At 39.8% G+C, this 11,321-nt stretch overlaps 1 long non-coding RNA gene across 1 annotated transcript; it reads right to left on the bottom strand.

Moving 5' to 3' along the window:
• Positions 1–158: 158 nt before the first annotated feature.
• LOC139658836 (uncharacterized) lies at positions 159–3,218 on the bottom strand. The gene is made up of 3 exons (XR_011696218.1): positions 3,170–3,218; positions 1,210–1,385; positions 159–230 (listed from the first exon to the last, which is right to left on the bottom strand). It is a non-coding gene; the product is annotated as an uncharacterized lncRNA (long non-coding RNA).
• Between the last annotated feature and the right edge of the window lie 8,103 nt (positions 3,219–11,321).

Raw genomic sequence — 11,321 nt, 5'->3', positions numbered from 1 at the left:
CCTTCAAAATATCATAATTATTTTATTTATTTTCTGAGGCACTTAGTAACTGTGTAGATATTATGATTAGCTCAGTTTAATATTAATACTAATATCACTAATATGTATAGAGTGTCGTACTGGTTATGAGGAGTTCATGATGATGGAGGAAGCCTTGGCTTCACCACTCCTGGAGACCTGGAGGGACCGTCTGCCACCGCAGACTGCCTCACTGCTCCAACCTCTTCCTCCTGCAGGAGAGAGGAGAGACCAGGCATCAGCATCATCATCATCATCATCATCATCATCATCATCTACAACACTATCATCAACGCTACCCCCATCTTGGACAGAGGAGGAAAGAGAAGAAGAAGAAGAAGAAGGAAAGAGAGAAGAAGAAACAAGAAGAAAGAAAACAAAGATGAAGAAGAAAATGAAAAAAGATGAAGAAAAAAAAAACAAAAAGAAAAAAGTGAAGAAAAAGAAGATGATGGAGAAGAAGCAGGAGAAGAAAGAAAACAAAGATGAAGAAGAAAATGAAAAAAGGAGATGAAGGAAAAAAAAAGAACAAAAAGAAAAAAGGTGAAGAAAAAGATGGAGGAGAGGCAGAAGAAGAAGAAAATGAAAAAAGAAAGAAAAAAAGAACAAAAAAGAAACAAGGTGAAGAAAAAGATGGAGGGAGAGGCAGAAGAAGAAGAAGAAAATGAAAAAAGAAGAAAAAAAGACAAAAAGAAACAAGGTGAAGAAAAAGAAGATGACAGAGGAGAAGCAGAAGAAGAAAGAAAACAAAGATGAAGAAGAAAATGAAAGTAGTTGAAAATTAAAGTAGATGAAGAAAAAAAGAACAAAAAGAAACAAGGTGAAGAAAAATAAGATGATGATGATGGAGAAGAAGGAGAAGCAGAAGAAAAAATAATGAGATGAAGAAAACTAAAAGACAAAAAAGAAGAAGACTAATAAATCTGTCTCTCAGGAGAAGTAGAAGAACAACAAACAAAAAGAAAAAAATATGGAGATGAAGAAGAAGGAGAAGAAAAACCGAGATGAAGGAAAAAAGAAATAATAATAATGATCAGAAGAAGAAGCCGGGAGGAGGAGAGCGGGGTTGGTACCTCAGCAGAAGAAATAATAATAATAATAATAGAAGAAGAAGAAGCTGGGGTTTGGTACCTCAGCAGAGAAATAATAATAATAATAATAATAGAAGAAGAAGCAGCCGGGGTTTGGTACCTCAGCCAGGTGTGAGAACCTCCTGTCCGGTATGATTGGTCGTCTCCACAGGTTGTTGATGCTGATGTCATGGGGGGGGGTGGACATGGGGGCCTCCAGGTTGTCGTCGTAGCTCAGAGCGCGGCGGGTCATCCCCAGCGGGAGGCTCATCCCCCCCAGACCGGACCCTTCGATGGCTGGGGAGACAGAGGCACAGCGTCCCGTCACCTGAAGTCACGGGTTCAAAACCCCACGGCGGCTCCGCCCTCCACCTCCATGTCAGACTCAAGCTAACCCACACAGATCCCACGGGATCACAATCGCTCCCAGAGATCTCCATATTTTTATTTTTTTCACCTTTCCAGTCGTGACTGGGGATGTAACGGTACACAGTGTTAAGGTGAACCGCGGTGTCAAGAGACCACGGTTCTTTCTAGGGCTGCAACTAACGATTATTTTCATTGTCGATTAATCTGTAGATTATTTTCTCGATTAATTGATTAGTTGTTGGTCTATAAAATGTCAGAAAATGGTGAAAAATGTGGATCGGTGTTTCCCAAAGCCCAAGATGACGTCCTCAAATGTCTTGTTTTGTCCACAACCCAAAGATATTCAGTTTACTGTCATAGAGGAGGAAAGAAACCAGGAAATATTCACATTTAAGAAGCTGGAATCAGAGAATTTTGGCTTATTTTTCTTAAAAAAATTACTCAAACCGATTAATCGATTATCAAATAGTTGGCGATTAATTTAATAGTTGACAGCTAATCAATTGTAATTTAATATACAGTACTGTGCAAAAGTCTTAGGCACATGAAAAAGAAAAAAAGTACAGCGAAGATGCTTTCAAAAATAATTAAATGAAAGTTTCTAAATATCAAAAAATTTACTATAAAGTATGGCTGGGCAATATATCGATATTGTATCGATATCGTGATTTGAGACTAGATATCGTCTTAGATTTTGGATATGGTAATATGGTGATATGGCATAAGAGTGTTTTCCTGGTTTTAAAGGCTGCATTACAGTAAAGTGATGTCATTTTCTGAACTTACCAGACTGTTCTAGCTGTTCTATTATTTGCCTTTACCCACTTAGTCATTATATCCACATTACTGATGATTATTTATCAAAAATCTCATTGTGTAAATATTTTGTGAAAGCACCAATAGTCATCCCTACAATATTGTCGCAATATTCGATATCGAGGTATTTGTTCAAAAATATTGTGATATTTGATTTTGTCCATATCGCCCAGCCCTGCTACAAAGAGCAGTCTACTGACACACTAATGCAGAAAAAAAATGAATAAACATCTAATACACAATTTATATAAAAACTCTTGGGTGCCTAAGACTTTTGCACAGTACTGTACATTATTAACCTGCACTAGAGTGCAAGATTGTTGTGTGTATTTTCCGTCTTTAATGCAAAATAAACCATCTGATGTTGCACTGCAGGGCGCGAGAACATTAATGTTATCTCACTAAGGAGGAAATTAAATATTTTAGTTTAATATTTTAGTTAAATATTTTTATGTAAATGTTACAATGCTAATGCGTGAGAGTTTCAGTTAAATACACACAGACACACACGTTTCAGTTCAATAAAGCAATATTTTTCTTCAAGGCAAAATACTTGTTTGTTTTTTCGATGGGCCATAGTACATTTAATTAAAAGGGGAAAAAAATGAATACCGTGAAATACCGTATACCATGGTATTTTGGTAGATACCGTACCGTACTGTGGAATTTCATACCGTTACATCCCTAGTCGTGGCCCCTGGAAACGAAGCCATGTGAGCAGATTTACACTGACAGACCTGTGAAATCCACCGGTGTCATGTGTGACGCAATAGACTGTAAATAATAAGTCTACAGAATCAGAATCAGTCAGGATTTCTTCCATAATATTACAGGTGATGTAATGACTTCAGCTGCATATTCAGCTCTACCCCCCCCAAAAAAACACAAGAACTCACCTGGTAAATCTCCAGACCGGACATGATGCCAGTGAGAGATGAACAGGTACTAGAGGAACAAGGTCAACCTAGAGAGAGAGAAGAGAGAGAGAGAGAGAGAGAGAGAGAGAGAGAGAGAGAGAGAGAGAGAGAGAGAGAGAGAGAGAGAGAGGAGAGAGAGAGAGAGGAGAGAGAGAGAGAGAGAGAGAGAGAGAGAGAGAGAGAGAGAGAGAGAGAGAGAGAGAGCTCTTAATCCAAACATTTCACCTCAACCTATTTTCTATTTCCAGAGATGTTTGAATTCTAAATTAGATGCAGTTAGTGAACTTTGGAGCAGCAGCCTCTGTCTGGAACGACTGACTCAGCGGAAAAAAATAAAACAGAGAAATGGAGTCAAAGTTTAACTGAAGAGGATGAAAGCTGACAGACAAAGAGTTTACAGACAGAACAGACAGCAGGCTGACTGGGTAACAGACAGAACAGACAGACAGACAGCAGCTGACTGGGTAACAGACAGAACAGACAGACAGACAGCAGGCTGACTGGGTAACAGACAGCAGGCTGACTGGGTAACAGACAGACAGACAGACAGACAGACAGCAGGCTGACTGGGTAACAGACAGACAGACAGACAGACAGCAGGCTGACTGGGTAACAGACAGACAGACAGCAGGCTGACTGGGTAACAGACAGACAGACAGACAGTCAGCAACAGACAGACAGCAGGCTGACTGGGTAACAGACAGACAGACAGACAGCAGGCTGACTGGGTAACAGACCGCAGGCTGACTGGGTAACAGACAGACAGACAGCAGCTGACTGGGTAACAGACAGCAGGCTGACTGGGTAACAGACAGACAGACAGACAGACAGCAACAGACAGACAGACAGCAGGCTGACTGGGTAACAGACAGACAGACAGACAGACAGACAGACAGCTTTCTCTGAATTCGTTCTTTCAGAGCCAATAAGAGGAAAGAACGAAAAAAAAAAAAAAAAAAAACCCCAACACTTTAAATCAGTAGTGTGTGAGTATTTTAGATTCCTCAAAAACTACCAGGTAAACGATCTGCTTCTCTCGTGATACCTGATCTGAGGTTCAGGATCAATACAGCCAGGATACGATGTGATCAATAAAAGTTCAGTGACAGCAAAGTCTGACTGTGCAGAATTCTGTTTATTTCTGAGACTCAAATCTTTCCAGCGATGCCATTGGCTGCTAGAATGTAAACAACAATCTAAAAATGTCATTACAAAGTGACAATAATATAATCTGGATGGAGAGCTTGTGAAACTGTGATGGTCAAGAGTCTCATTAGTGATTACTACAGCAGAATAACATGGAGCTGATATCACCATTCATGTTCCTGACAGCAGAATAACATGGAGCTGATATCACCATTCATGTTCCTGACAGCAGAATAACATGGAGCTGATATCACCATTCATGTTCCTGACAGCAGAATAACATGGAGCTGATATCACCATTCATGTTCCTGCCACAACAGACGGATTGACACTGTTTGTATTGAGATACATTGAATTTCAATATATTATCCCATCTCTACAGACCAGTCCATATCCTACCTTCCTGTGTTACTGTGTGTTGCGCGGCTGGTGAAGTGGCAGCTAGGACTGGCGGCGTTGAGACACACAAACCCTCTGGCAATGCATTGTGGGTAAGCAGCCAGGACAAGGAAGCGACTAGGGACACAACAGAAGTCAAAGGTCACACGCTCCGTTACACACTTACTTACTGCGAGCGTTTACCCAGCGGCTTGAACCTGCAGCCGCCTAACGATCTGTCCCCAGGAAGCTGCTTCACACATGAGGTCAGATCTGGGAACACGAGCCGGTCTCTGCTAGGGCTGAACAATTCATTTAATCGAAATCGCAATATGGCCTACTGCAATTTTCAAATCGCAGGAGGCGCAATATTTGTTAGAGGCGAAATGTGTCAAAATAGCATTTTAAATTAAACATTGTGGTGCTGCAGAGATGTCCTGGCCTACACATCATATTCTACAGACTTAACAAAACATCTTTGTTTGGTACAGATCCCCGCAAAAATCACACCGTAATCAGGGACCAGGGATTCCCAAAGTGTGGTGCGCGTGCGCGAGCTGCCTCTAGGGGGCGCGAGAGGAAAAATGTAATGGTGGTGTAATGGTGTAATAATTACACCATTACACTATAATTTTTTCAAGTGGGATTTTCTTTGTGGGATTCTCTTTTTGTCCATGTTATCTGTTTCTGAGCCTATGCATGTGTCATTCTCTTTGTTCTTTACATGGTGGATCGTGTGTAACTTTATTACAATTTGATTCAAATTGCTATGGTTACGGGGACGCTCTGTGTCTGTCGCTCTGAAACTTTCTCATGATTCCCAATAATAGTTTTTTAGGTTAGTATGCCTATGCAAAATCATGAATGTAAGCACCTCAATGCTGAAATCTAGTAATATAACATAATTTTACATTTTTGGTTAACATTATACAGGGTTGCTGTTTCTTGACTTACTCCAAGAGGTGGTGTAGAAATGCAGGAAATTTGTTTTAAATTACTATTTTTTTCTGACCCCCCCCCCCACCAATTATGTATCTACCCCCCGTAGAAATGCAGGAAATTTGTTTTAAATTACTATTTTTTTTCTGACCCCCCCACCAATTATGTTGTAATTTAAACTTGATGCAATTTTTCTTTAATGCGGCTGATAATATGACAGCATTTTCCCCATCTTCTCTCATGATGGGCCTCTCTGCCTCTGAGCCTGTGTGTGTCCTCGCCCTCACCCGTCCTCTTTGCTCTTTAAAAGTGACGCTTGTGCGTAACTTTGTTGCAATTTATTGAAACTTTGTTGCAGTTTCAGTTTCATTTGAATGTGAGAGCGCACTGTTGCGATCTCTTGAATATTTGTTACGTGTGTTCTGATTAAACTTGATGCCTTTAATGCGGCTATAAATAGGATATGTTGCGGTTTTTTTTTTTTGAGGTGCGGGGGATTGGGGGTGCAACAACCCGGTCGGGATGTAGAAGGGGGTGCGTCGCCTAAAAAGTTTGGGAACCGCTGCTCTAGACAATCATCTATCCTCTATCTATCTATTCTGCAGCCGCTCCACTGACAGTCAGTGAGTCACAGAAGTCATGGATACAGAAACAATACAGTCTGTTAAAGAGAGACGCTCATGTTCACATCTACTTTCTCTCTCTTACATAAACAGAGACAGGCAGAACAAGCAGATAGTAAACAAACATGTTGTTGGTCAGTCAGTGATTGCTGAGTGAACTTGAAATTAGGGCTGAGCGATTTTGAAAAAAACATCTAATTGCGATTATTTTGACTGATATTGCAATTGCGATATGATTTGCGATATTAGAGGGAATGATAATTTTTACATCATTATTCTCATTTTCATTGAAAAACGTATTAAAATGATTATGGTGTTATTTTTGCGGGGATCTGTACCAAACAAAGATGTTTTCTTAAGTCTGTAGAATATGATGTGTAGGCCAGGACATCTCTGCAGCACCACAATATTTACTTTAAAAAGCTATTTTGACACATTTCACCTTTAACAAATATTGCGCCTCCAGATTGACCATATATTTCTGTTGCCTACTCTCCTCAGAAATAGGCTTATAAATTATATCTTGAAATGTAGTAACTGTAATTGTCCTGTTTTTACTCAATACAGTACAAAATATAAGAACTACAATACACAATAAATACACTCCGTACATTACACAATGTACACTACAATACAATTTATAATACAATATAACATACAACACCAGGAGCGTGAGTGTTATGAATAATATAAATGCTAAATGATAAGTGATATATGGTATTGCACAGTAGGTAAGTGGTAATATGATATAAGTAGTCAACACTGAGGCACAGTGGTAGTGCAGTGATGATGCAATAACAGAACAACAGTCCAACAACTGGACAATAACTACAGTGTCTTGTGGTTAGAGGTTTGCCCAAAAAGTCTCCATTGACTCTCAACCCAGTCTGATGTCTCCAAGTGTGTAGCGTGTGTAGACTATTATGTTACCTATGATAACTTTAACTGTATGACCTGCTTTACCACTGAGTCCCCTTTCATTGTCAATGCCGCCCCCTAGCGGCACAAAGTCAACGTTACAGTGTGACTAACTAACGAACGGACTAACGGACGGAGACCGATCCATAGTCCCCCCTTTGTTGGGGGGCAATCAGGACCAGCCGGTACTGAAGAGACTGTCCTGCATCATTATAATAACACAGGAACTGACTGAGTGTTGTTCTTCTTTACAGGAATACAGCAGGTTGTTGGTGCAGAGTCCCTAGTGACACAGACTTCTCGCTCCAACATGATAAGAAAGATAAACACAGTCAGTTTCCAGTCTGATGCTCTTCTGCTGTAGCAGGCTGACAGAGGATTAGTGGAGCTGTGTGGGCAGACTGGATTACATAACAGCCTGCAGCAGCTGCAGCTGCAGCTAGACAGATAAAAGTGGAAAATTTGTCACTTCTGGGGGAAAAAAGACTAAGCAGCTATTGGATGGTAAATGTGCCAGGATATTAATTTTTTTAATTGCTCAGTGATTGAATGCTACCAAATGATTGATTTTTTTTTTTTTTTTTTTTTTTTTTTTAAATGTAGTGATTTGATAATTTCCTTATCTGAAGATCAGTTTATTTAATCAGTTTACAGAACAAATAGTAACGTTGTAAGCAAACCTGTCATTTCATAATTCAATTTCATACTTCCATCTTGAATAAAATAATGAAAATACAAACTGATCTGCAACATTATTTGTTTGCAATACGCGCTGCAACACGGTCGTCGATGAGGCTTTTATTTTTTTTTTTTATTTTAATCTGTGACCGGAAGTCATTCTTTAATTTTGGATGGTGAACTGAGACCGTTTACCCTGCTGTGTATGCAGTATTATTTACTGAACAATGAGTAATATAAATGGACACGTTTAATGAAATCACCTTACAGTCAACGCTGCCGACAATAACATTACAGCCAGTAAATCATAAGACTGTCAGCAGCAGCATCCATAACAATGATGGAGGACACAACGCGATACAAGCCGTACGCAAAACTCCATTCAAAAAACTGGCGATTTAATGCCGTTTTGTTTATGGTCGGTGATGATAGAAAGGTGCACACCTGGCAGGACATGATGACTTCATACCGAATCGTTAGGGTCTCATTGTAATTTCGGCATATAGATTCAGTACATTATTTCAGTAAAACCTCAACTTTTAGGATCGAGTTCTCACTAACGTTCACAATGTGCTTCGGTGAACTGAGGGAATCACAGGCGAACCAACACTAAAATGTGTCATTCTATTGCAATAAGAGCTGCTTGGTGTATTGGGCTTACGCCGAATTGCAGAGCGGCTCCCATCGATTCCTACAATGTCTTAAGTCGTGTTTTAACAGGCGTGTACGGCACCTAATAAACACGACGGCGTTACATTGTCAGATTTCTGAATACAGTTTGGCGTGTCAGCTAGAGGACAACACGATGCTAACAGCTGGTGACGAACGGACACCGTGTAACGTACAGTGTTGTCTGAGCTCAGCCTCGGCGCTCGTCGTCTCTCACCTGGACTGACGGCGGCTTCAGCGCTACGACAGAAACTTCCGCGACCCGCCGATGTCGAGAGGACAGAAGAAGAGACAACAGAGACTCCGAGCGGCCATTATAATCCTGATCTCCGATGAATAAAAGATGTTTCCGCAAAGGGGACGTTACGTGGCTGGATCCCGCTTAGCCTCGCGAGAGTGGGATGCTAACGTTCTTTTGTTCTTTCTCACACGCTCACTCAATCACTCACAGTGGTGGAAGAAATACTGAGATCTTTTACTTCAGTAAAAGTAGCAATACAGCAATGTAAAGATACTCCATTACAAGTAAAAGTCCTGCATTCAAAATCTTACTTAAGTAAAAGTACATAAGTATTGGCAGCAAAATGTACTTAGAGTATCAAAGTAAACGTACTCATTATGCAAACTGCCCCCATTTAGAGAGTTATAGTTTTCATAAATTATTGGAATATTAATACTGATTTATTGACATACATGTACATGTAAGCAGCATTTTAAAGTTGTCAACATGAAGCTAATCTTAACAATTTAGCTATACTTTTGTGTCGTCTAATCTATAACAATGCTATTTTATGGTTATTTTATAAAGATAATCAAATGTTTTAAATATAAAATATTGATCTGAAAAGTAACTAGTAACTATAGCTGTGAAATAAATGTAATGAAGTAGAAAGTACAATATTTGGAAATACTCAAGTAAAGTACAAGTACCTCAAAAGTGTACTTAAATACAGTAAATGTACTTAGTTACTTTCCACCACTGCACGCACACACACACACACACGCGAATGAGCAGCTTTCACTTAGTGTCTTATTAATTGTCCTTGTTTTAAAGTTTCACTGAGTGTGAAGCTGTGTGTAGCTAACATGGCTGTTAGCTAGCTGATGCTCAGTTTACAGTGATTTAGTGTAAAAAATAATAAATGAACAGAGACGTTGCACACACATTTTGAACTTCTTACACAATGCAGTAATGGCATTAAGGTTATAGCCGAAACAGAATGTGAGGTCACGTGATCAGGATGGTCTTACCAGGCTATTAAGGTTATGGACTTCCATCTAATTACAGGCCCGTATCTACGTTTCCTTTCACATCCAAAGTTCTTGAAAAGGAGGTTTTGAATCAACTTATAGTTATTTTACATAAAAAATAGTGTGTTTGACACGTTCCAGTCTGGTTTTCGTAAAAAAAAACACAGCACTGAATGAGTGCTGAAGCTGGGAAATGCTCTTATCTATTACTTCATCTCAGTGCGGTGTTCGACACAGCGGACCATACGACTGTCATTGACAGGCTCAATCGATGTGTAGGCATATCTGGGACTGCGCTTAAATGGTTTGAGTCCTACCTCTCTGCTAGAAAAGTTTCTACAACTACACCTGCTGCCATGTGGGGTTCCCCAGGGGTCTATTTTAGGTCCTGTTTTGTTCTCCCTTTACATGCTTTCCCTGGGACACATTATTATTAGTGGGATCTCTCATCATTCTTATGCAGACGACACGCAAAATTATTTGTCTTTTAAAGCTACACTAAGCGATTTTTTCTGACCACTAGAGGGCGACAGAAACCACAACACATTTTGTAAACACACAGCAAAGCTACTGGGCAACAGAAGCCCTTAAGGACAAACCGTGCATAAAGACTAATGGATAAAACGTCCCTACAGAGAAATATCTCCGGTTACCAGTCTCACTTTGCCAGATCTTTCTCCCGCTGAAGGTCACATGTCCCACAGTGACAAGTGAAGAGGCAGGTAGCAAGTTTACTAGTTGAAAACGGTTACTCGCTTGCTTCATCGATTCACCATTACACTGTAAAAACTGAGATCGGGGTGAATTAATATTAAGTTAAAAAACAATAGCAACATATACATAATAAAGATGAATGCTAGTAAGTTGAAGTAATATTAAATTCAATTCAATAGGTTTGAGCCTTTTTTTTTCATGTCATTGTATCAATTCTGGTAGAATAAATCCAACCATAATATGTTGATTATAATATATAATAATTGTATTTTTTGAGGAAAAGCAAAGAGACAGAAAATTGATGGATTTTACTCGATGGGAAGTCTTTGGTTTAAACGCCGTGTACTTCCGCCTACATGAAATCCACTTGCCACCCATTCAGTTTGGTTCAAATTATCTTTCCACCCGCTGCAGCAGGTACCGACTTCACCTGGTCTTATTTCCAAGGTTAGACCTGTTTTTACTGCGGTCACCTAATATATCGTAGGCTGGATATCTGGCAGTTGAATATTTGTCGTGACATTAGCGAACATAACTTTAGCCATCAACATGTCACTTTCATTGTACTGTAATGTTAGCCTGGAACCACTGTGACTTTAGCCATGCTCTGATTATGGTTTAGCAGCTAATTTTGTGGTGCGTGGCTGAATTGTGTGGCTGATACAAGCCTCATTGAGGGGGCAGTTTGAATTGATTGATTCCTTGAGTTGTGTCAAGGATTTAGAAACGTGTAGCTAGTTAGTAACTTACTAGCTAACGTTAGTGAGGTGGGTGGCGTGAGTCTGTAGTAATGTTTCCACAGGTAGAGAATTGCA

Source organism: Centroberyx affinis, unplaced genomic scaffold (genome assembly GCF_046629955.1).
Source record: "Centroberyx affinis isolate AG114_WGS23_722 - 3 ecotype Tasmania unplaced genomic scaffold, CSIRO-AGI_Caff_v1 ptg002975l_1, whole genome shotgun sequence".
NCBI classification, from domain to species: domain Eukaryota; kingdom Metazoa; phylum Chordata; class Actinopteri; order Beryciformes; family Berycidae; genus Centroberyx; species Centroberyx affinis.
The sequence above is the reverse complement of the archived record's forward strand: the minus strand, read 5'-3'. Positions and strand labels throughout refer to the sequence as shown.